At 39.4% G+C, this 27,406-nt stretch overlaps 1 long non-coding RNA gene across 2 annotated transcripts in view; it reads left to right on the forward strand.

The window, feature by feature from the left end:
• The window catches only part of LOC149122541 (uncharacterized), a 354,460-nt gene that overhangs the window by 56,785 nt on the left and 270,269 nt on the right, over positions 1 to 27,406 (forward strand). For both annotated transcript variants that reach the window (XR_016219673.1, XR_016219672.1), the window contains exon 2: positions 21,257 to 21,371. This is a non-coding gene — a long non-coding RNA (uncharacterized LOC149122541). The remainder of the gene's footprint in view (positions 1 to 21,256; positions 21,372 to 27,406) is intronic.

Here is a 27,406-nt window from a genome sequence, read left to right on the forward strand (position 1 = left end):
CAGAGTGTACAGTGAGAGAGAGAGATGGAGAGAAAGGTCTTCCTTTGCCGTTGGTTCACCCTCCAATGGCTGCCATGGCTGGTGCGCTGCAGCTGGTGCACCGCGCTGATCCAATGGCAGGAGCCAGGTACTTCTCCTGGTCTCCCATGGGGTGCAGGGCCCAAGCACTTGGGCCATCCTCCACTGCACTCCCTGGCCACAGCAGAGAGCTGGCCTGGAAGAGGGGCAACCAGGACAGAATCCGGCGCCCTGACCGGGACTAGAACCCGGGGTGCCGGTGCCGCAAGGCGAAGGATTAGCCTATTGAGCCATGGCGCCGGCCAGGTCACAGTACTTTTAAGGCATAATAAATTCTGACAGAAGCCAGCCAGCAGGGGTCTAGTCCATGTCCTTGGCTGGAAAACCAACCAGTGTGTTCCATTATTTGATCACAATGCCTGCTTCAGGACTTGGCAAGTTACCAAGTTAGGCTGAGACTCAATGTTAGCAAGTTCATTTAAACTCTAAGAAAATTGAGTTTTCTTGTTGAGTATTTGATAATGTGCCTTTAAAAATTGTTGTTATTCTAGGCTGGCACCGTGGCTCACTTGGTTAATCCTCCACCTGTGGCGCTGGCACCCCAGGTTCTAGTCCTGGTCGGGGTGCCAGATTCTGTCCCGGTTGCCCCTCTTCCAGTCCAGCTCTCTGCTGTGGCCTGGGAGGGCAGTGGAGGATGGCCCAAGTGCTTGAACACTGCACCCACATGGGAGACCAGGAGGAAGCACCTGGCTCCTGGCTTCGGATTGGCATAGCACAACGGCTGTAGCGGCCATTTGGGAGGTGAACCAATGGAAGGAAGACCTTTCTCTTTGCTTCTCTGTCTCTCTCACTGTCTAACTCTGCCTGTAAAAAAATAAATAAAAAATAATAAAAATTGTTATTATTCTAAAAATGTAACAGATTAATCTCAATAGATTTTTAAATAAGGTACAGTAATAGTAACTATATGCAGAATTCTAGAATATTCTCATCTTGTACGACTGTTCTTTTACCTTTTCTTTTTTGAAATTTTATTTAATTTATACAAGTTTCATATATTTCATATATACAGGTTTAGGAACTTACTGACACTTCCCCCCTACCCTCCCTCCCCACCACGTACCATGTCTTCCTCCTCCTCCCTCTCACATTCCCACTCTTAAATTTTACAAAGATATATTTTCAATTTACTTAATGATCTTATAGTTAACCCTACACTTAGTAAAAGAGTGCAACAAATGTTATGAAAAAAAAATAAGAAATTAAACAACAAAAACTGGAGTGAGGTAAAATCTCACTGTGGTTTTGATTTACATTTCCCTGATGGCTAGTGATCCTGAGCATTTTCTCAAGTGTCTGTTCACCATTTGGATTTCCTTGCTTGAAAAATGTCTGTTCAAATCCTTTGCCCATTTCTTAACTGGGTTGTTTGTTTTGTCATTGTTGAATTTCTTGAGCTCTTTATAGCTTCTGGATATTAACCTTTTATCAGTTGTGTAGTTTCCAAATATGTTCTCCCATTCTGTCTGTTGCCTCTTCACTTTGCTGTTTCTTTTGCAGTGCAGATGCTTTTCAGCTTGATGTAATCCCATTCGTCAATTTTGGCTTTGATTGCCTGTGCTTCTGGGCTTTTTTTTTCCCAAGAAGTCTTTGCCTAGGCCAATGTCTTACAGAGTTTCTCCAGTGTTCTCTTGTAATTTGCGGGTATCATATAGTAGTCTTTAATCCATTTTGAGTGGATTTTTGTGTAAGGTGTAAGGTATGAGTCTAGTTTCATACTTCTGCATTTGGAGATCTAGTTTCCCCAGCACAATTTGTTAAAGAGACTATCATTCCTACAGGGACTGACTTTAGTTCCTTTGTCAAAGATAAGTTGGTTGTAGATGCATGGATTGATTTCTGGTGTTTCTATTCTGTTCATTTGCCTACAAGTCTGTTTTTTTGCCAGTATCAGGCTGTTTGATTATAACTGCCCTGTAGTATGTGTTGAAATCAGGTATGTGATGCCTCTGGCTTTGATTTTGCTGTATAAGTTGGCTTTAGATATTTGTGGTCTCCTGTGTTTCCATATGAATTTTAGCATCATTTTTTGTAGATCTGAGAAAAATGCCTTTGGTATTTTCATTGGGATTGCATTGAACCTGTAAATTGCTTTTGGTATTATGGACCTTTTGATCATGTTGATTCTTCCAATCTGTGAACATGGAAGATTTTTCTAGTTTTAAATGTCTTCTTGTATTTCTTTCTTTAGTGTTTTGTAAATTTCAATGTAGAGCTCTTTGATATCCTTGGTTAATTTTATTCAAAGGTATTTGATTCTTTTCGGAACTATTATGAATGGGACTTATCTTAAAAGTTCTTTCTCAGCTGTGACATTGTTTGTGTATACAAAGGCTGCTGATTTTTCTGTGTTTATTTTATATCCTGCCAATTTACCAAACTCTTCTACGAGTTCCAATAGTCTGTCAGTGGAATCTTTTGGATCCTCTACATATAGGATCATGTCATCTGTAAATAGGGCTAGTTTGATTTCTTCCTTTCAAATTTGTATCCCCTTGATTTCTTTCTCTTGCCTAATAGCTCTGGTTACAACTTCCAGGACTATATTGAATAGCAGTGGTAAGAGTGGGCATCCTTATCTGTTTCCAGATCTTAAGGGGAATGCTTCCAACTTTCCCCATTCAATAGTATGCTGGCATACCTTGATTATGTTGAGGAATGTTCCTTTTATACCCAATTTGATTAAGGTTTTCATCATGAAAGGGTGTTGTATTTTATCAAATGTTTTCTCTACTTCTATTGAGGTAACCATATGGTTTTTGTTCTTCTGTTTGTTAATGTGAATGTATCACATTGATTTGCAAATATTGAACCATCCATGCATACCAGAGGTAAATCCCACTAGGTCCTGGTTAATGATCTTTCTGATGTGTTATTTGATTTGATTAGGTAATATATTTGTTGAGGATTTTTGCATCTATGCTTTACAGGGATATTGATCTATAGTTCTCTTTCTCTGTTGTATTTTTTCTGGCTTAGGAATTAAGAAAATGCAGGCTTCCTAGTAGGAGTTTTGGGGGATTCCTTCCCTTTCAATTGTTTTGAATAGTTTGAGAAGGATTGGGATTAGTTCTTCTTTAAATGTCTGGTAGAATTCAGCAGTGAATTCAGCAATTCAGCCACCTGGTCCTGGGCTTTTTTTTGTTTGGAGGGTCTTTATTATTGATTCAGTTTCCATCTTGGTCATTAGTCTGTTTAGGTTTTCTATATCTCAAGACTCAATTCTGGTAGATTATGTGTTCAGAAATTATCTATTCTAGATTTTTTAATATGTTGGTGTATGTTTTTGCAGTAATTCTCAATGATTCTTTTTGTGTCTAGGAATCTATCCATTTCTTCTAGTTTTCCTAATTTGTTGAAATACAGCTCTTTGTAGTAATTCCTTGTGATTCTTTTTATTTCTGTGATATCTTTTGTTGATTTCCTTTTTCATTTCTGATTTTATTTGTTTAAGTCTTTTTTTTGGCTAGTTAGACAATGGTGTATCAATTTGTTTTTTTTTTTTTTTTTTTCAAAAAACCAGCTCTCCATTTTACTGATATTTTGTACTTTTTTGGTTTCAATTTTTTTATTTTGCAATTTTAATTTTAATTATTTCCTCCTAATCATTTGGGGTTTGGTTTGTTGTTGTTTTTCTAGATCCTTGAGATGCATTGATAGTTCACTTATTTGGTAAATTTCTTCATGTAGGCACTGATTGCTATAAACTATCCTCTTAATACTGCTTTTGCTGTATCCCAAAAGTTTTGATATGTTGTATTGTCATCTTCATTCATTTCCAGAAATTTTTGTATTTCTCTTTTGATTTGTTGAATGACCCTCTGTCATTCAAGAGCATGTTGTTTAATCTCCATGTTTTTGCACATGATTTAGAAATTCTTGAGTTGTTGATTTCCAGCTTCATTTCACAGAAGATGCATGGTATGATTTCAATTTTTTTTAATTTGCTGAGACTTGCATTATGGCCTATCACACGGTCTATCCTAGAGGAAGTTTCAAATACTGATGAGAAGAATGTATATTCTGCAACTGTGGGATGAGAAGTTCTGTAGATTTCAGGAAGGTCCATTTGATCCATAGTGTTGATTAGCTCCATTGTTTCTTTGTTGATTTCTCATAGTTGATCTGTTCATTGATGAAAGTGGGGTTTGAAGTCACCTGTTACTATTACATTGGAGCCTATGTCTCCCTTTAGATCTATTAAAATTTCATTTAAATAGCCAGACACCCTTCATATTGAATCAACCTTTAAATTATTACATAGTGCCCTTCTTAATCCTTTTTAACAGTTTTTATGTTAAAGTCTATTTTGTCTAATATTAGGATGGCAACACTTTCCCTTTTTTGCTTTCTGTTAGCATGGACTATCTTTTTCCATCCTTTCACTTTCACTCTGTATCTTTGTTGGAGAGATGTTTTTCTTGTAGGCACCAAATAGATGGGTCTTGTTTTTCAATCCATTCAGCCAGCCTGTATCTTTAACTGGAAAGTTGAGGCCATTGACATTCAAGGTTACTATTGATAAGTAACAACTTGGCCCTGCCACTTTCCCATAAATGTTCTTCTTTTTATGTGGATTTCCTTTGTACTTTTACTGGAGAATTTTCTGCCTTCACATTCTAGATAATGTTGATCTTTTTGTGTTTCTGCATGTAACACATACTTAAGCATTTTTTGTAAGGCTGGGAAAGTGGTGACAAATTCTTTCAATTTCTTTTTGTTATGGAAGGTTTTAACTTCACTTTCATTCATAAATGAGAGCTTTGTAGATTTCTTTAAGACGGGATATATCTTGTCATTCTTTCCTAGCCTTTAGGGCTTCTGATGAGAAGTTAGCTGTGTGTCTAATTGGAGATCTTCTAAAAATAATCTGGTGTTTCTCTTCTGCACATTTTCGAATCTTTTATTTATATTTATGTGGAAAGCATGACTACAGTTTGTCATGGTGAAGATCTTTTCTGGTCGTGTCTGTTTTATGTGCCTCTTCTACTTGGGCTTCCCTTTCTTTCTCCAAATTGGGGAAGTTTTCTGTTATTATTTCACTAAATAGGCCTTCTAGTCCATTCTCTTTCCACACCTTTAGGAACTCCTAAGATCTATGTATTGGGTCACATGATAGTATCCTATAAATTTCCAACACTGTTTTTTTTCTATTTTCTTATTTTTTTTGGTCTGACTATAAAATTTCCAAAGATTTATCTTCTAGTTCAGATATTCTTTCATCTGCCTCAGCAAGTCTGCTGTTAAGGCTTTCCATCACATTTTTATTTGATCTATTAAATTTTTAATTTCTAATATTTCATTTTGATATATATTTAAAATTTCAATTTCATGGGAAAAATTTTCATTCATGTTGTATGTGGTTTTCTTTAGTTCATGGATTTGCTTCTGATTGCTTTTGAGTAATGCTATGATTAATTTTTTGAATTCCATTTCTTGCATTTCTGTAGTCTCTTCATCTTCACACTCTTATATTGAAATGTTGTGTTCCTTTTGCAGGGAGGGGTCATGGTGTGTTCCTTACTCTTGTTTCTTGAATTTCTGTATTTTTAGGCATTTGTGGAATTGATTTTTTTTTCCCTCTGATGATGTTTATCTTTGAACTATACCTCTGTGGCTCAATGGAATGTCTGCACTTTCAGTGAATACCAAGAGGTATGTGTTGGGTATGGCAAGGGAGCTCTGATTAGTGCTTGGGGCCAGTATTGAGGTAGCATCCAAGTTGGGCGTAGTAGATATCAATTTCCAGGTGTTAGCCCCCATTGTGTTCTGTACCACCATATGAACTGCACAAATGTTCTGTGCAGTCTTCACTGAGCACAGTTTCTGCTGCAATGACCTGATGTAGGCAGCCAAGGAGACCTGAGCATGTGAAGCTGCACTCAGTGATTGCCCAGAGACCCCACTACAGCCTGCACCTTCTTATATAACCACTGAGTCTCCATAGTCTCAGTACACAAGGTTCCTACAGTTGCTGGGTGCACACGTTTCTCTAAACCCTACTAGGCTATCAACAAAGAGGCAAATGTTCTCATAGATAGCTGCACCTAGGCGTCTTGCTCCTGGGAGGCTGTGTGTGCCTCACCATCTTATGTGGTTGCCCTGCCACCTCCCTGCTAGGCTCAAAGTCAATGGGGACTGCAGATTGTTCCCTCTGCTAGAATCACTTGATCACACACACACACACACACACACACGAGACTCTGGCCAATTGTTGCTGTCTCGCTGACGTTACGACCCTATTGCTGAGAAAATGACATCCTGTCTTAGCCAGTTGCTGTGTGTGAGCACAAAGACATTTGCAGCTCTGGCCCTAACCCTCTGGCCCTGCCCTCTCTCCTCTGGGCAGCCGGCACTGTTGTGGGGAAGTTGGGGTGAGATAAACATGCTCCTCTACTTCCACTGGGTTCACAGGCAACTGCTGGCCCCCAGAACTCTAGTCTGGACTCACACCATATTCTCCCTCTGGCTGTATCACCATGGGTTGTACAGTCTGATCTCACTTCTGTCTCCAAGCTGCCTCCCACTCTGGCTCTTGGCTGCTGCTGTTGTGCTTGTGATTGTGTTTGGGCTGAGCTTCTGCACCTTCCACACAGGTCCACAGCATTCCTCTTCCTTTTGTAGGATTTCCAGTGTAGTTTCCTCTCCAGTTCTCCCCTGAGAGTGCACTTCCATACCACTTTTTTTTTTTTTTTCATCACTAGCCTAGTTCACTATGTCATTCCCTAATCTGCCATTTTGGAATCTCCTCTTTTACCTTTCTTTTGTTTTCTTACCGTCTTCCTTTGTGACTCACTGATTTTGAGCCATTTCTCATACTCTATTGTGTGTATTCTATAGAGGTTTTCTTTGCAGTTATTATTGGCCTTACATGAAATATCTTATGATAAGAACCTAGTTTAAGCTAATAGCAACTTAAGTTCAGTTGCACACAAAATATTGGAAATATTAGTTCTCATATATACCCTATGTTTTACCATAATAAATTATATTTTATTATATCCATTAACATACTTTAAACAGCTTTGAACTATTGCATTTTGACTTCTATGTCAAAATTAAAAATAATTTATAACTGGCGCCACGGCTCAATAGGCTAATCCTCCACCTAGTGGCACTGGTACACTGGGTTCTAGTCCTGGTTGGGGTGCTGGATTCTGTCCCGGTTGTCCCCCTTCCAGGCCAGCTCTCTGCTATGGCCCGGGAGTACAGTGGAGGATGGCCCAAGTGCTTGGGCCCTGCACTCCATGGGAGACCAGGAAAAGCACCTGGCTCCTGGCTTCGGATCAGCAAGGTGCGCCGGCCGAGGCAGCCATTGGAGGGTGAACCAATGGCAAAAGGAAGACCTTTCTCTCTGTCTCTCTCTCTCTCGCTGTCCACTCTGCCTGTCAAAAAAAAAAATAATAATTTATATACTATTGTTATAGTGTTTTTTTTTTTTGACAGGCAGAGTGGACAATGAGAGAAAGAGAAAGAGAGAAAGGTCTTCCTTTTGCCGTTGGTATACCCTCCAATGGCCGCCGCGGCTGGCGCACCATGCTGATCCAAAGCCAGGAGCCAGGTGCTTCTCCTGGTCTCCCATGTGGGTGCAGGGCCCAAGTACTTGGGCCATCCTCCACTGCACTCCTGGGCCATAGCAGAGGGCTGGCCTGGAAGAGGGGCAACTGGGACATAATCCGGCGCCCCAACCGGGACTAGAACCTGGTTTGCCGGTGCCATAGGTGGAGGATTAGCCTATTGAGCTGCGGTGCCAGCCATTATAGTGTTTTATATTTGTGTGATCTACCAACAAACTCTGTATTTTCATATGCTTTCATGTTACTGTTTATCATCTTTTTTGCTTGAATTTAAAGGTTTTCTTTAATGTTTCTTATAAGATAGATTTAGTGGTGATGAGTTCCCTCAATTTGCATTTAACTGGGAAATTCATTTTCTTGCTTTCCTTGTTTCAATTTATTTGAGAGACAGACACAGAGGAAAAAACAGATTACGCTGTCATCCACTGACTGACGACTCAAATGCCTGCAATAGCCAGGACAAGATTGGGCCAAAGCTGGAGCTGAGAACTCAGTCCAGGTCTCCCAAATGAGTGACAGGGATGCAGATACTTGAGCCATTACTTGCTGCCTCTCAGGCTCCGCATCAACAGGAAGTTAGAGTCTGAAATGAATCCAGACTTGGAACCCAGATACTCTGATGTGCGATGTAGAAATCTTTAACTACAAGGCTAAATGCCTGCCACTCTTCATTTTTGACAAATAGTTTGCCCATTATAGTATTCTCCACTGCAACTTTCCTCTTTTTTTTATTTAAAAAAATTTAAAATTTGCTCTCATGCTATTTGAAAGGAAGAGAGATACAGAGAGACATGGAAAATGGAGAGAGATCTTCCATATGCTGGTTCACATCCCAAATGTCCACAACAGCCAGGTCTGAGTAAGGCTAAAGTCAGGATACAAGGAACTCATTGTAGGTCTTCTATGTGGTTGGCATGGATACAAGTTCTTCACCCAAGTACTTTGCTACATCCTAGGGTGCCCATTAGCAGGAAGTTGCACCAGAAATAGAGGAGCAAGGACCAAACCAGGCAGTTCAATATGAGATGAGGGGACCTTAAGGGACTTTTTCACTTATGTGACTAATGCCTTCCCCTCTTTATTTTGCTTAACACTTTTATATCTTCAAACTCCATTCTTCATGGTTTCTGCTAAAAAAATCTGTTGATAGTCTCAAGTTACTCTCTTCTATGAGACAAGTTGTTTTTTTCTTGTTTTCAAAATCAAATCCCTTTTTTGACTTTGAGAATTTCGTTATAACACGTCTCAGTGTGAACTACTTTAGATTTATCTTTTTTGGATCTGTTGGATTTCTTGAATCTGGATGTCCATTTCTTTCCTAATGTTTGACAAGTGTTGGTCATTATTTCTTTTTTTAAATAATTCATATAAAGTGAAAAAATTTCATGTATTTCATATATACGGTTTTAGGAGCATAGTGATCCTGGTCATTGTTTCTTTAAATAGGCTTTCTGCCCCCTTTCTCTTTTCTCCTCCTGGAATTCCTCTAATGGACATATTACTTAGTTATGGTGTTCCCTAAGTCCCTTAGGTTTTTTTCACCTTTTTTTTTTTTATCTTTTTCTTCTTCTTCTTCTGATTGGATTGTTTCAAATGAACTGTCATTGAGTGTACTGCCTCTTTCTTCTGCTTGACCAAGTCTACTGTTAAATAGTTAAAATTTTCTAGTGAATTTTTTATTCACTTATTTCATTCTTCAGCTCTAAATCTTATTTTTTTCTGTACTTTGTATTTCTTTGTTGAAATTCTCTCTTTGCTTTCTCTCATTTTAGTGAGATGATTTAGCATCTTTACAAAGGTTACTTTGCATTCCTTTTCAGGTAATCAATATACCACCATTTTCTTAGAATTGTTTTCTAGATACTTATTTTGTTCCTTTTTCAGGTAATTTTTCTTCATTTCTTCATGCCACTTGGAACTTCGTGATTGTATCCCTGCATTTGAAAGAAAAACAACAACTTCTTCCAGTTTTTATAGATTCATACAAGGAAAAACAGTCACAATTAAAACTGGCTAGGGATTCTGGGGGACTCTCAAGCCTTTTTATATCTTCTCTGGACTTTTGTGTATACATACTTAATTATAGATATTTGGAGATTTCTTTTTTTTTCCAGAAGCTCAAATCTCTTGCTCCCTCTGGTGTCTGTTTGGTGTACCATAGGTCCCTTGAAACAGCAACATGTCACCCAGCTGTTTTTTGTTTTCAGTGTCTCCCAGGCCCATAGGGTATGCTGGATTTCCTATACATTCTGAGTTCAGCCAGACAGAAACTAATTTCTTGAGAAGCATTTTGAAAAGGCAGATGTCAGATGCACTCTGCACCTTGCTCTCTCTCCCCTGAAAGAATCCACTGAGCTGTTTTAGCTTCTACCCACTGTACCTGCAGGCACTCTGGAGCAGCAGAGTGCTTGCCCAGCTGTTTTGATTTGGATTTGGTCAGTTCCAGGCATCTAAGTATTCTGCGTCCCATCAAAGTCTGAGACAGAAGCCAGTCCCTCAAGAAGCTGTGCAGAAAGTCAGAATATTGGATGTGGTATCCAAACTTCTTTTTCCCTTCTCAGGGAGAATCCAGGAGCTAGGACCATCTTCCCAACCATGTAATACTATGCCAGAAGAAGGAACTATGGGTATAGGGTGCCATGAACTCTCCTACTGGTTTTGAGGTGGCTGATTTTGTGTTCAGTTGGAATACAAGAGACTCTTTAAAAAAAAAAAGATTTATATGTAAGGTAGAGTTACAGAGAGAAAAGAAAAGAGAGAAATTTCCATCTGCTGGTTTGCTCCCCAAATGGCTGCAACAGCCAGGGCTGGGCCAATCCAAAGCCAGGAGCCAGGAAATTTGGTTGGGTCTCCCACATGGGTTCAGGGACCCAAACACCATCCCCTACTGCTTTCTCAGGCACATTAGCACAGAGCTTGATTGGAGTGAAGCATCCAGAACCCAAGCCAGTGCCCATATGGGATGCTGGCACTGCAGGAAGAGGTTTAACCTATGCCACAGTGCCCACCCCCGCCAAAGACTCATAACTGGTTTCTGGATTTCTTGTAAGGAGAATTGGTTCATGCATTATTGTTGAATCAGCATTCCCATTAGAGGAAGGAGAGTTTAAATTTTATATTCTGTCATCTTGCAAATGTCACTTTTAATAATCTGTTGAGATCATGGCAACAGGGTGAGATAAGCCATTGCTAGGATCCCAAGAATGGAACAGAGAGATGGAGGATGGTGATGTCACTTGGTCATTGAATTCATACTGTGCCTAAAGTCAACCTGTGGACTTCTTCATTTATTCAAACAAATAGAAGTTTTTTTTATTACTTAAGCTATTTGGGCTGGATTCTCCATTTCTTACAGCTTGAAGAATCTTTGTAGTAAATTACAATGCAGCTTTTTTAACTGTAAAGAATTTTCTGAATGTAGTTATTTGTGTAAGTTCTTTTTCATAGTGTCAAGAACCTTGATAAGATAGGTTCGAGTTACCATTTATATCCTCATCTCTTGCTACTTTTGTCAGATGCGTGCATACTCCAACCACATTATCCTATGCTTGATCCCAAATCATATAATTACATATTGTTTATTTTTTCATGGCATTTGAATTTTTCCACCAAATACCTTCTACCACCTAATCATACACTAAGGACAAATCTTAAATGCCCCTGTCAGTGACAGAATCACTTCACTGCTGGAAGTATGCTCTCATTATAATTCGATTATTTCATATTGTCTTTGGGTTGAGGGATCCATCCGCTGTCCCATTAAATGAGGGGCCCATGCCTGCTATTAATAAACTTCAAGTGAATGAGTACATAAATGACCTCCTTAAGTAGAAATTGGCAAGATGAGTGCAAAAGTTTAAAGTGAGAAAAAAAAATCAGTAAAAACTCTGGAGATACAAGAGACTATAGAGAACTTACCCTTAAGTTTATATTGCACAGACTTTACAAGTACTCTTTTTTGTTTAAATAGACTTTTTATTTTCACAGTTTTATAAATCAGCATGATCCTGCTTGATTTCTTTTCAAAGTATAGTAATTGGGCCAGAATTGACATTCTCAGAAAATGGAGATTTATGGAGATTTTTTTCCGCCATTTTATCTTGCCTAGCGAAAACCTTATTTATTTGGCCTGTAACATTCACTGTGGGAATTTTAAGAATGGTTTTCAGAGGAAGCAGAGAAATGGAATCTCTCCATTTCATTCTAGCCAAGAGTATCCTAAGCATTCAGAGGCTTTCCAGCCAGTTTTGTGCTGCTTTGATTTCTTCTCCTATGTTCATTCATCACCATGGATGCTATGTTTGGAGAGAAAGGGGTTTCAATTGCAAAACTTGCTTCCTGTTAATTCTTCCATTCCAGAACATTTTGAAAACAGATGTAATGACTTAAATACAACTATAATATTAAAAGTAAAATAATTATATCCAGAAAACTCAATTCAAGTAAAAATAACTTTACAAATGAATTTCTATTTTTCTTTTTAAAGAATGGGTATAACAGTTCTTGTCTCTGTTCTTATATCCATTAATTTAATGAATTTATGTTGGAGAGATAGTTTGTATAAACATGTGAATCGCTTTGTTCTACCTCCACTATGACTCATTATTTGTGTATTTCAGTGACAATACTCTCTAAATACACAATTAAATATTGAAAGCATGTTACATGATTGATAAAACAGGAATTTGTTTTATACCACAAATACCAGCAGCATAGCCTGTTTCCATTTTATTCAAGAAGATCAGAGTGTAGGGGCAGCCACTTAACACAGTGGTTAAGAATGCTACTTAGTACACCTGCATACCACACTCTGCTTCTGTTTCTAGTTTCCTGGTAATGAAGACCCTGACAGCCAGTAGGTGATGGTTCAAGTAATTGGGTACCTGCCACACAGCTGGGAGACCCTGATGGAGTTTCATGCTTCTGATCTTGGCCTGGCCCAGCCCTGGCTGTTGTGTACGTTTGGAGATTGAGCCAATGAATTCATTATCTCTATCTCTGTTTCTGTTTCTTTCTGTGTATGTTCCAATAACTAAAAATAAATAATTTTTCAAAAATATCCAGAATTCATTTAGGAACTAGCTCACAGAATCTTTTCCACTGGTTTAATAGATTTATGAGAGGATAGATTGGTTCCTCATCATTTTTATTTTATCTACAAAATGGAGTTTACAGTAGGTAATGTTAAAAATTGACCAAATGGATATATCATAAGAAACAGTTTTTAGGAACACGAAATATGAGAGGAAACCAAGCTTTAATGAATATGTCTACAAATATTTGAGGGAACAAAAAAGGCAAGTCCGTATTGTTGAAAACATCCTCCTGAGAGACCTTTTTCTTTCTACTATAGTAGCTTGATGATTGTGGTCACTGGAGAAACTGAGTTTAATGTTCTAACGGTATCAGAAACAATACACAAAACAAAATGAAAATTAATAACAACCAAAAGGAAGATTTTCAGGCTCAACCCAGTGCTTTGATGTACCTTATGTTTGTCTTCTGTTCCCCTCCAGATTCCAGTAAGTTGACTTCATAGGCTAATGCAGTTCTTTCTCTAAAAGTACATCATCTGAACTAGTTGACTTTTTAAAAAGCCATATCTATGTATCATTTAATTAAAAATATAACGAAGAACAGCTAGGGCTCTTGGAATCTTCTGTGTTTTGGCAACAAGAGAATGAGAAGAGAAGGTTCATAACTGGGTAGAAACTATCTTCTGTGTAACTTCCAAGAAGAAAACAAAATAAACAAATAAAATACAAAGCTAGGAGAAGGAATATGAATAAGTATCATTTAAACTCCTTGGTTTTCTGTGATTTCTTTGCAGACCACAACAATAGAATATTTTCCCTAGCATCAACTCTAATGCATAAATTGTACATTTCAAACCTTGGTAGAGTTATCAAACTCTATTACAATGTCACTCCCAATTCTAGGAAAAAAAATAGATATTATCCTTAAAATTCCTGGTAGAGATGCTTTTCAACACTATCAGGGATAATAATTGAGAATAGAAAGCAAACTTAGGTGGAAAATGAATCAGTGCTTTTAACTAGAATACAGAAGGCTTGTTAGAATATATTGTCTATTTTTATCAAAAAATGTTCCCTGGGAATATAAATCTGTACTCTAAGAACCTTGGATTCTGCAAAGATAAAGTGACGAGATTTAACAAGAGACAATTTTTTCCTTATCATTTCTTGATTCCATTGGCTACCTACTGTCCCAGCTTGTTCTTCCAAACAACTTCAAAAAATCAACACAGCTTCTAACTGATTACTCGTACTTAGATGAGGAATTTAAATTACTTATTTTGGTTTTGAGGCCTCATTTTACATTTTCATGTGTTTACCCATTTCCATCACATCCAGAAAACTGCTTTGGTTTTAAAAATAATCCCATATGTCAAATAGTACACCATCTTCCAAGCAAGGGTGCTTGTGTGAAGATAGACACCTGGTGGCCAATATGAGGAACTGCATGCCAGGAAAGCCCTACATTTCTTTGAGGATCTCTCTCTGGTTTGGTTTTTCTCCCCTATTTCCCCCCTCTCCTCCCCAACCCCAGCTTTCAGGGTATAGTCTGCTGTTGACAGTGGACAAAATGCAGCTGTGTGGGAGTGATTCGTGAGTTCAAGTCAAGACATTTCCAGAATGGTTACATCAACTCCAGGTCACAAGTTCTCTAAATTATTTAGAATGTCGACCAATGGAGCCTGCTAACAATTTTTAAAAGTTATTAAAATCTCTTAACTGAGAAGCTGAACAGGAGCCTCAGTGTTTGGGAGTAAGGTTTAATCTCCACCTAAAAACTTCTGCACTTACTCTTTCAGGATAATAAGCTTCTGTTTTCTTTTGGGAAGAAAAAGAAGTGTCGATTCCTTTGGCACCACCACCGCAAGCATTTTGAGCTTCTAAATATGGCTGTGGCCCTGAACTGACTCTGCCTCATGTCTCAGTGATTTTTCTCCCTGTTGAACTACAAGACAAAACTATGGATCGGAAAGGAACGGAAACACCAAAATCTCCTTCTGCTTTGTTGTTGCTCTTGGCTCCCAGTTTTGTGCTCTTTAAGTCTTGAGATATGCTTCTGGAAGCCAGTAGAGAATAGTTCCTGAATTTTCTCCGCGTGCTCTTGGTTTCAGACAGGGAAGGAACCATATCCAAGGTCCTCATAATAAGCAGGGTAGCAGCAAATGAAGAAGAAAAACAAGGTGTTTGCTCTGGTTGGATCCGTTCTCTGATGAAGTGACATCCAATGGGGCTGGAGATTCCCGCAGAAGGCACAGCTCAATGTGCTGAGTCCCTCCCAGCACAGTTCCAGGCACTGCCCTGCCTGATGTGGGAGGGTGCTGTGGTCAGGACGCCCTTCCCCTCTGCTATGGGCCAGGCACTGTGCTTAAACTGCCTTAAGTCGCGTCAATGCAGTCCTTTACTTCTGCTTCTGTTTCCAGCTGGCTGTGCTGGGCACATGGAACACCAGTCCTGGCAAGCAGAGGCCCTGGGCTGTCTGTGCCTGAATCGACCCTGGGTCTCCCTTTCCCTTTCTCACACCCATACTCACATGCAATCTGATATTCAGGGGCTGACTGGTCAGGATTTTCAGTTTTCACCAGGAGGAAGTATGGGGAAAGATAGGAAAATGCCACTGTTTAGTTCAAGAGAAGCACCTTCATCTAGGTTGAGGGAAGTAGGGTATGCAACGTCCCCTCCTTCCATCCGCAGTCACATTGCTGAGACCATTCTGCAACTCCGAGAAGCATCACCTCGCAAGAGGAATTTCAGCTCCACATGCTTAAGCCTCTCTCTGAAGCCCTTATGCAAATATGGCACAGAGTGTAGCATTTTTTCAGATGGCAGATACCTAACACAAGTCCATGGAGTGAGTGTCATGTAATACTTAAGTCAGAGACTTGAGCAGGGCCCCATAATTCAACATGTGAGAAGTTCTGTCACAGAATGTGTGCTGGGCAAATGAAGATTAAATAAAAATGACAAACATCCTCACATTGCTTCATTATGTTGTTGTCAACAAATGAACCTAACAGATGTGTACAAACTTGCTTATCAGACTTGGAATAAAAATGTAAGCGGTGGATAATCGATTGTAATCCTGCCTGTACATGATGAAGGAGGCATGCACATGGAGGCAGTACTGTCCTGAAGTCTGCTATGACTCCCTAGAGTCAGTAGGGTGAACTTCAACATCTCCCTTTGCTCCTCAAAAGGCAGTATATTTGCATGAAACTGTGGGTCTTTTAGAAGACAACACAGGAGACAAGCTTCATGATCTCATGTTTAGGAAAAGATTTAGAAATGATACCCAAAGCAGTATTCATCAGAGAATAAATGGAGTTTTTAAAAAACTAAATTGTTGTCAAGAGATTAGAAAGGCCACAGAGAAAATATTTTCAGATTGCATCTTCAGCTGTTAACCTGATATCTAGAATATGAAATGAACTCTCAGAACTCAGCAAGGCAGACTCCAACAACCTAATGCAAAATATGGAGAGGACTTAGGCAGTTACATCACCGAAAAAGATATAGTGGAGAAGCAAAGATGTTTGACACCATCAGCCATTCAGGATACCAAATTTAAACCCTAATGTGATGCAACTACCTACCTATTACACCATCTAAAATTAAAAACAAATGCTGACAACACTGAGTGCTGGCAAGGATGCAGAGGACTGGAACTCACAGGCATTGCTTCTGGGGTTGGAAAATGGTACAGCCACTTTGAGAAATAGTTTGGCAGTTTCTTTATAAAGTTAAACATAACACCTATTAAATGACCTGGGGGCCCACTCCTGGGTATTTACTCTAGGAAATGAAAGTGTATGTTCACGTGAAAACTGATACAAAAATGTTCCAAGCAGATTTATTTGTAGTAATTCTGAATTGGAGACAATTCAAATTCCCTTCAACAAATGAAAGGGTAAACAAATTGTGGTATACCATATGATAGAACACTAGTCAATAACAACAGAAAACCAGCGTGGGTGAATCTCAGCTATTATGCTGAGCGACAGAACCAAGTCTCAACAGACAAAAGCATATTGATGGTGAACAGCAATTGCCAAGGATCATGGGTGGAGAGAGTGTGTGGCTGTGGAAGGGTGGTATAGAAACTGTTAGACCTACTCTGCTTTCTGACTATGCTGGTGATTACACAAATCTATACATGTTGAAATCCACAGAACTACACTTCAAAGAAAAAAATCAGTTTTACTCTGATAATTTTGAAAATAATTTTTTTACTAAGATTTATTTATTTACTTGAGAGGCAGAGTTACAAAGAGAGAAAGAGAGACAAAGACATCTTCCATCCTCTGGTTCACTCCCCAAATGGACATAACAGCCAGGGCTGGGCTGATCTGACACCAGGAACCAGGAGCCTCTTCTGGGTCTCCTGCACAGGTACAGGGCCCCAAGCACTTGGGCCGACCTCAACTGCTTTCCCAGGCCCTCAGCAGAGAGCTGAATCAGAGTGGAACCCGCTGGAATGAAACAGGCACCCATACGGGATGCCGGCACCACAGACAGACATTTAACCTACTATGCCACAGCGCCAGCCCCCAAAATAATTTGTTTTTCCAAAGTCAATACATTCATGTTAGGCTTTTATGTTCACACTTTTGTTGTCAGCCTCTTTTTTGTTTGATGTCCTCTTTCTTTAACTAACATTGCTCTAAGACTAGGCGATGTGAGGCATGTATGAGGTATTGTGTGTACAACAGAGGAGGAAACCCTGACCCTCAGGGCTTTCTACCTGGGAAGGCGAGAGAGAGAGAGAGAGAGAGAGAGAGAGAGAGAGAGATGGAGAGAAGATTCATGCCACAGAAATTCAAGGGGTAACAAATCATTGGCCAGTGGGGGCTATCGGCAGAATATTCACTTAACCAAGAAATCGTGGGGGTTTACTGTTTTCTGACAAGAATTTTTAGGGGGGAGTGGGGGAGTAATTTTGAATACTTTTACTTCAACTGTAAAGTATTAATTAAAAAATTTCATTAAAGGAAATGGTGTGTTCTGGATTGTAGGTTTATTGAAATGTGGCCCATGCTCATTTCCTTTATATATTACAGTGAAGAGTACTGTAATGCGTAGGAGCCCATCACTTATTTATTGAATAGATGAATAAAAGATGACATCAGAAGCAATATTTTAATCATTGCAGGGCTTTCCCATGTAGCTTTTATTTAGCTGGCATATTCATTAGTACAACATGGTCATAGCCATTTGGAGAGGAATCACGCACTTTCATTGACATGTGCATAGCCCCTCCTCATGCTGGTTGGTGGCACTCCCCAAGGGAAAGTCCCTCATGTGAGTCACTGTGATTAGTCACGTCCTGTGGTGTTGTCTTTGAAACCAAAAACCATGGTATGCCCTCCCAGTACCTTCAGGAAATAAATGCCAGGAATGTGCATGCAGATCCTCTGAGTAGACCACTCATCCTGATATGACAAACCACTGGGCAGTTGTTCAAGTGGGTGTTTGCGGTGCCATGGAAACAGACAGAGTTGGTGTTTTCCAGGGGAAAGTGTTCTAAATCCCAGGTCCTCATCTGGATATAAATACACTGACCATTATGAATCCAGTCCCCGAAAGTGAGCCCTGCCTCAATTTCCTTTCTACCGGACAAAGATCACCCACCACAGCTTGGTGTGAATTCATAATGATTAAGGTCTTTGCTTTTAAAAAGTCATTATTTTTATTTCCATCTGGGCACAAGTGAAGTTCAAAGTCAGAGTTCCACCAGGGTTCAGCTTCTGTGATCAGTCAGACCATTTCTGTTTAGAAGGGAGTTTTCTAAAGTAAGTGCTAAGTATTTTAGGCAAAGAGACCCAGCTGTGAAAATACCCCTAGCCTTTGCACAGTTGTTTTATATGTGGATTTATTTGTACTTGCACTCACTGCAGTCTGATTCTTTGGAGGGAAGTCCCTCTTCCCCTCCTCTCCTTTCCCTGGCTCTGCTCTTGTTGCTCTGCTGGGGTCTTTTGAGAAATGACAGTCTCTCTCTCTCTCTAATCTGTTCAGGTCACAAGTGTTCTGCATCACGGCACACCCTTGACTAATTAGCATTAATAAGTGATGTTGGGAGAAAGCACTCCAGAGAGAAAGCAGTAAGCCTGTTTTTGCCAAATTGGAATGGGCCCAAGTAGCAAAATTTTCCAGTGTGCTTTCAGTCTCCTGCGACCATGTGTTCTTGCTGCCTAAACATCTATTTCTGACATGGGGTCTTGGACACTCTCAGAGGTACATAGCCCTGTGGACTCTTTGTCCCGGGAGATATGGGGACTTCATTTATTTAATGAGAGTTTTCTAAATTGTCTACAGTGTATAGACCATATGGGCAATAAAACTTTATTTCTGCCTCCTGCCACCTCGAGATGTTTTAGCAGAGATACAATGAACATGTATCCAATCATTTGCTTGTTCTGGAGTACCTACTACACGCGAGGCATTGAGTGAGGTATATATAGTAGAGCCTTGCTAAGTGAACAGGGTTCAACAAGCAGAGAACCAAAACAGGACAAGATAGGCAGACTGGGCCTGAAAAGGAAAGAAGCTCAAAGACAAGGACGTAAAGGTCCATTTGAGGACCTTGAGTCACATGGGAAAGGGCAGTGAAAGTGGAATCCCTGGGTACGTCCCCAAAGAGATTGAAAATATGATCTGGAAGAGAGAAGTGTGCAGCCCTGGTCTTAGTATGACTGTTCATAATAGCTAAGCTATGAAACAGCCCAAGTGTCCATGGAAGGATGATTGAATAAGCAAAATGTGTTATATACATACATGGAATGTCTTCCAGCCTTAAAAGGAACGGAATTCTGCAGTGGACTGCAACATGGGTGAGCCTTGAAGATGTTATGCTAAGTGAAATGAGCCATCATGAACAGACAAATGCTGTGTAATTTTTCTTATATGACATAGTTAGAGTTAAAATCATAGACACAGAAACTGGAATGGTGTTTCTGGGAAGAAGAAAGAAAGGGAAGTTATTATGTAATGGATTTAGACTTTTAGTTTTACAAGATGATAAGTGGATGGTGTTATGGGCTCATAACATTATTAATGTAATTAATGCCACCAAATTGTACACATAAAAATGTCCATTTGATAAATACTATGCCATGAATATTTTACTACCGTTCAAAAATTGGCAAAAGGGTATAAGAAGAAAATATCAGGCTTCAAATCCTGCTTCATTCCCTTATATACTCTGAATCTCAGCTTCCTCATCTACAAAATAAAAATAACAACTATGCTTTGCAGGGTTGTTGTTGCAAGTGTTCAAGATCCTGTGTGTAATCCTCCAGACACGATAAGACACTGGTAACTGATGGTTATTATTTTGGATTGCATGCAGCAAAGTATTTACAAAGGAGTACATGCAAATAAGGTTGTCGGGGCAGTTTGCAGCCTCAATTAATGCATCTTGAATGCCCAGCTTATTCAGTCTGTGAACTTTGAGGCACCATTGATAGTGAAAACAAGAGTGACATGACCATGGAACTGTTTGCAGAAAAATGAAGGGCAGGTTAGGAGCAGGGAGAGAAAAGACTCAGACCAAACAGAGATGGGAAGGAAGAGCTTCATTGGGGATGCCAAGATGCAGCGTTCAGATCACTGCTATTCCACTTGAAATAGAACTGAAATCGATATCAAGGACATTTCAAGGAGGACATAAGCAAATTAATGCTATTTCCCATCCTTGTTCCATCCCTAATTTTTTAAATCAAATATTTATGTTTGGTGAAAAACCTTAATGTAGTATGATATCCTCTCATCAGAACTGGCCATGTGTGTTCACAAAAAGCAAACCCTGATTTCAAAAATTCCAGACCAGAAAGCATCTCAGGTTCTGGGGCCCCTTCCCTGCCAGAGACTCCACCCCCAACCCCTTGTGCTTCCTAGGGTCACAGGAAGCTGAGTGCAAAAGAAAAGGAATAATCATTTTGGAATCAAGTCACATCAAAGCCTTTCAGATATTTACTTTGACATTTAAGCACATTTTGAAAGAGTAACCTAAATGCCCAAAGAGATTAGATAGTTAAATAAAGACCTGTGTTAAAAATTTGTGCAGCCACTAAATTCATCTGCTTAAAGATTATTTCATGATTGGAAAAACACTCATGGTATATTAAATGGACTAAACTAGATAAAGATACTTGATTAAGATATCATTTTCTTACAAAATTAAGCATTTAACCTAACATATATATATATATATATATGAATCTGAAAATACACACATTAGATTTTTAACAATGTTTGTAACTGAGGGAATTATGCTTATTGTAACCAAACATTACTAATGGACAGCCTCAGTGGCACTGGCTTTGTAGACATTTTTGTTGAGCCTCCCTGCCTGTTTATATCACCCCACTGTACATGATTTCCCCTGTGTGTCTCGGTTACCTTCCTGAGCATTCTGGATGCTTCTGAGTGAGGTTTGCATCTTTGTACTTTTCTCCAGCAGCAGATTTTTATAGTTATCACAGCAAAAAGTAAATTTTGAATAGCATCAGTTTGCAGGCCACAAGTCAGAATTGGCACACATAATTTCTTATATATTTTTTTTAATTTTAGTTACATCCTGTTACTCCTGGTATCTGTAGCCTACAGTACAAGAAACAGCAGCCCGCCTCCTCACGCCCTAGCTCTGGAGCGGAGCCCTCAGATCTGGCATTGCCAGCTACAGAAGGTACTGACCACTCAAGTCTTAACACGTAAGGGTGAAAACTGGAGTAAAAGATTTATGGATGTGTACTTGTCAGTCATTAATTTGAAGTGGGAGATATCATGCAATTATTATTCAATAATACAATTTTTGCACAGTCTTTTAAAATATCAGTTATTTGCATAGGGGACATCAAATAAGATTATGGTCTTGGCATCTTCAGTATCACTTTTTTAATCCAAGCATGTTGTTGAACGAATGATCTGGTACAGTGGTGTACACTCTGCCTGGAACACCTATATCCCATATCTGAGTGCCTGGGTTCAAGTCCTGGCTCCACTTCTAATCCAACTTCCTGCTAATGTGTACTCTGAGAGGCAGCACATGATAGATCAAATACTGAAATCCCTGCCACCTATGGGGAGACCCACTTGGAGTTCTTAGCTCCAGGCTTTGGCCTAGCTCAACCCTGGCTGTTGGAGGCACTTTCTGTCTCTTTCTCTGCCTTTCAAATAAAAATAAACAAAAGGGAAAGGGAAATTGATGATCAAATAAATAAACAAACCACACAAGACTTGACCCAATAAAATACTGGACAGAATTCTAGGAAGCACTTTCCCAGTGGTTACCGAGGGCTGGATCCTAGTCCTGAGCCGCGGACTCATCCAGCCCTCTCTGCAGCTCACAGGGTCCGTGCATATTTGATGACTTGCCCAATACCACCCAACTCCTCAGAGTCAAGCCTGAGCCCCTGGCATTTATTCCCGGTGTTCTTTCATCTCGCATCATGCTCTTTTCATGTGTAAACTGAAATATACATAAGCTAAATAGCTAAACTTTTGATTCAGTGAATTATTAAAATATTAAGGACTTTTTTTAAATTAAGAAGTCAGGAAAAGCTGACATTGAAATACTAAAGAGCACATTTTAAAATTTTATATCAAGGATTTCTGGTTGATATAAATGAATAATGGATGACATTTTAATTCTATTCCTCAGGAAAAACAAATTTTCAAATCTTGCTCAAAAATAATTAGGCAATCTGAATTACCCTGTGTCTAATAATTGTAAGTAGAAAAATATTTCTGCAAGGGAACCTCAGACCCAGAATGGTTATGGTTTCTATGGTTTCTTTCTTTCTTTTTTTTTTTTTTAACAGGCAGAGTGGACAGTGAGAGAGAAAGACAGAGAGAAAGGCCTTCCTTTGCTGTTGGTTCACCCTCCAATGGCCGCCGCGGCCCCCGTGCTGTGGCCGGCGCACCGCACTGATCCGAAGGCAGGAGCCAGGTACTTATCCTGGTCTCCCATGGGGTGCAGGGCCCAAGCACTTGGGCCATCCTCCACTGTCTTCCCTGGCCACAGCAGAGAGCTGGCCTGGAAGAGGGGCAACCAGGACAGAATCTGGCACCCCGACCGGGACTAGAACCTGGTGTGCCGGCGCCGCAAGGCGGAGGATTAGCCTAGTGAGCCGTGGCGTTGGCCTCCAGAAAGGTTTCATCAGTGAGTACCAGGGTTTGATGGACTGTGGGCCATATCTGGCCCCAAACTTGTTTTTCAACAGCTGGTGACAATGTGGTCAAGGTATAAGGATAGACCCATACATCAGTAAAACAGAATAGAGAATCCTGAACTGGTTGCACACACATTTGAATGGTGGTTGTTCAACAAGTGATCCAAGGAGATGCAATAGGAAAATGGCAACTTTTAATAGACTGCTGGCCGGGATCAGTGTTGTAGCATAGTGGGTAAAGCCGCCATCTGCCACTCTGACATCTCATGTGGATACTAGTTTGAGTTCCAGCTGTTCCACTTCTCATCTAGTTCCCTGCTAGTGTGCCTGGTAAAGCAGAAGAAGATGAGGAAGCTCCTGGCTGTGGACTGGCCTATCTCCCTCTGGCTGTTGCAGCCATTTGGGGTGTGAACCAGCAGATAGAAGATATTCTCCACCCCCCACCCCCGTGTGTGTGTGTGTGTGTGTGTGTGTGAGAGAGAGAGAGAGAGAGAGACTGCCTTTCAAATAAATAAATCTTTAAAAAATGGCTGGAACCATTGGATGTGTATATAAAGGAGGAAGGAATAAAGGAAACACCCTTCAGAAAATGATTTTGGATGATGAACAGGTTACAAGGCAGGAGAGGACGGTGGTTATCATAGACAGGGTAGAAATTAATGCAAGACAAAGGTTTTGTCTTTAGTATAAATACAATGGGATACACTGTAAAAGTTTTAAATAGAAATTTAATGTAACTGGAAGGGCATTTTAGAATGTGTATTTACACTGAAATGTGCAGCATGGATTTAAGTATGAGGAAACAAAAATCAAAGAAGGCAGTTATCAAGTCAATGCATGGACAAGGAGCAAGAACAGAACAGTGTTTGTGGACATGTTCCCTGGTTCTAGGGGATGGAAAACATTTCATGACAAATTTGATCAAGTGTTAAACAAGCTCATAGGAGATCAACCAAAATGAGGGATCAATAAATAGTTAATGACTTCATAGAAGTACTTAGATAAGTTGTCCCTTGAAGCAAACTACAACTGAGATGCATAAATTTATGTCATTGGATGAAGAAGGAAGAGTATTAGGCATGAGTTACAGAAAAGTAGATGTTTGACTGTAACTCCCATATATCCAAAGAAGAGAAGTGTGGTATGCAAGATAATGATTTCTCCAAAGATGTCCTCCCACTATCCCCAGAAACTGTGATTGTGGATGTTTTAATTTACTAGTGAAAGGGACATTGCAGATGCGGGTAAGGTTGGGGACCTTGAGGTAGGGAGATTATCTTAGATTGTCTGAGAGAATACAACTTAGGCATATGTGTTCTTAACAATTCTGGAAGGTTAGAAATCCAATATGTCTTATTCACTAATAATGAAATAGTGACTGCTGATTTCCAAAGATGTCCTACAACAATTTTTTTTTCATTTACATACCTTTAAAATGTTTTATCCACATAATGCTTACGTATTTTATGGGATGCAATATAATATTTCAACATATATATACAATATGAATTATAGTTCACAATAATACATACTATTTGAAGAGTAGGAAGAGATGAAATTCTAGGCTCCAGAACAAAGATAAGGAAATGGAAAACCAGTTGCCTGGTTTGGTCAGTTTATGCGCATACTTTTGAATTCTTGGCCAGACTTCTGACTGGTCTTTATTAATGGCATGTAACAGAACAATAATCCGAGACCTTTGAGTCCAAATCTTAGGGTAAGTAACTATTTCCTGTCTTGTAGAATTCAGCTGCCATGTTATCAGGAAGCCCAGTAGCTAGGGTCCTTGACCAACAGCTCTCCTTGTTTTCATTCAGCATCCAGCACCAACTGCCAGCTATTTGAGGGACTTTCTAGCCATCCTGACAGTACAGCATGCTACACAGTAATACTGATGAGTACCAAAGACAAGATTACTTTTAAAGATTTCCTGTTTTGTATTGTTTGAATGATTTCATGTTTTCTGTTCAATCACAAAACTGTAAGCACTTGATCCCAACAACCTGTTTTTATTTGCATTAGTATTCCCTTGAATAGTCCTCTCCTGGCACAGAAAAGGTACTCAGAGCTATTGAGAAATGAAGAGTGAGTGAAAAAGTACTTAATTTATACTCAGAAGAAAAAATATACAATGTGCTATAAAAATAAAAATATTCAAATAGATGAAGTGCTCAGTTAAACTTATAACCATGATTTTCATTTAGGGATTCTGTCCAAACCAAACCCTGCGTATTGCCATTTGAACCAGCTAATGAGTGACACCTCTTCATTCCTGGTATATCCTAGTTATATGTCTTAATTACCATTACCAAGGCAACTGCTATATAATCATGTGTGTTCCTTCAGCACTTCTTAATATACTCAACACAGCATGACAGACAGCTGCTCAAAGGGCATGCTTGTCTGGCTTTTTTTTTTTTTTCATCAGAAAAAATGACTTGCCTTAGGATATTTTTAGGATATTTAATTTTATTTCAAATAAAATATTTTATTCAAATCTTTGGAAATAGTGTTCATCTCCAGGTTTCAAATAGGAATCTTCAGAAGCTTTTAATTGTCACATGGTATTTCCTCTCTATAAGGCCCTGAGCTCATAAGGAAAAAAAAAAGGAGCAGGTTTACCACAGTGGTGGGCACATTAGTGATGCTCGCTGTGAATTCCTGAGTATAATATGAATCTCCACTGAACACCTAAAGTTCCTGGCTTCTAAGAAGAGTCTTGTGGAAGGAAAGAGCTGCATTTGCTTCCAAAGCAGTTATTCTGTTTGGAATTCTTAAGTCCCAAGTCAGACTTAAAAGTCCAAAGGAAGTTAACAAGCTCACATTTTTTGAGTTAACGAACAATGTTTACTTTTTATAATTGACAGGAGTATTGTAATGCTGTCTATTAGTAGTGAATGGTTCTAGAATGTATATACAGTTTACATTACCAAAGTCTTCTAGGTGATGGTGCTGGATCCAGATGGAAATCCAAAGACTTGAGACAACTAATCTGCTCATCTTAGATGAGCCATCACCGAGTGCAGGTGGGGAGAATTGGGTCACAAAATTTTTTTGACACCTGAGAAAACTATGGAGCTGATGGGTGTGGTGAATTCTTTTGAGAGTGAAAGGTTGAGAGTATGGTCTCTGGTATCAGAATTCATGACAACAATTCCAGCTCTGCCCTTTGAAAAATATATGGAAAACAAGAATTGAAAGGGTTATCATTAAACATCAACTATTGGGAAACTGTACATGGTACAAAGCATCCCCCCCCCCAAAAAAAATCCTGAGAAACAAAAGAAATCAAGGTTGTTTATGATTTTCTCTATTATTTCATTTGCACAGCCTCTCAGACTAATCTTCTAAATCTTAATTTAAGTAGATTATATTGAAACATTGAATTAGAAAAGCAAAGGAAAAAAAGTAAGTTTACCTCTGATTAGAATATAGTCCAAGAAACACCTTGGATGACAAAATGAATATAAAATTTTAAGCTCTTTGAAAGGGATAAGCATATTTTATTTATGTACATCCCATCTTAAACTCACAGATAGGAGAATCTCAGGGCTTAGATGTCATGAAATTACTGATGATAAATCAAGAGTTTTGGGGAGAAAGATGTCTTATGCTGTTGATACCCAAGAATACTTATGTTCTTGGGACTTTAGAAGCTGCCTCCTCAATGTTCTTATGATTATGATTATGATTCTTTCCTTCTTCATTGTGAGAATTTCATTCTGGGATTTGTAACACAGATTTTTCCATTAAGTTGTATTAAAGCAAACGAGTTAAAAGTGGTGTCATAGGTCGCCACAGTCACTGTGCTTTGTCCCTTGGGGGCTCCAGGCTGTTCAAGGTGGCAGTTACTTCCTTTTCCACTCTTGTGCTGGAAGATTGCATCTACAGCACTTTTGTTTGTTTTCTGATTGTCATGGGACCTGCCTGTTGGAGGGGGGGCACTGAGCTGTCTAACTGCATCACTTGCTGTCACTGCCTTCTGTGTTAGTATGGAGTAGGGTTGCCTCACAACAAGGGAGGCAGACCAGGAAACCCTGCTCATCAGGGCCAACAGCTGAAGCAGGTGCGGAGGGAGGGGAAGGCATGTCTGTGAACTTGTCTGCTGCCTGGAAAGAGCAGTCATAGCTCCCAACCTCAGCACTGAGCTGAGAGACGCTTAGGGTGGGAGAATATCAATACTCTGGCCAGACACTACTGTGCAGAATGCACTCACAGTCTTGTCTGTCTGCAATAGCATGTGTCTGTGGTCCAGAACAGTTTTGAGTATTTCACCTGAACAATTATTTGAGGGAGACCCAAACCACATCAGCCTTTCTTATTTCTTTCTTAATTGACAGCATAAATGTACACATACTGGCAACAAATAAAACCTGTTCTTGTTTCTTTTTTATTGCCAAACTAACATATAACACGTACACAAATTTAGAAAATACAATAGACAGATAATGATGATAATAGTGATAATAGTAAAGTAGTTGCAGTCCTGTCACTCAAAGATAAGCATTTATGATATTTTTTGTTACGTCCTCTGTTCATGTGAAGCCTT

The sequence above is a fragment of the Oryctolagus cuniculus genome, chromosome 13 (assembly GCF_051225735.1).
Source record: "Oryctolagus cuniculus isolate XC-2025 breed Fujian yellow rabbit chromosome 13, ASM5122573v1, whole genome shotgun sequence".
Classification (NCBI taxonomy): Eukaryota; Metazoa; Chordata; class Mammalia; order Lagomorpha; family Leporidae; genus Oryctolagus; species Oryctolagus cuniculus.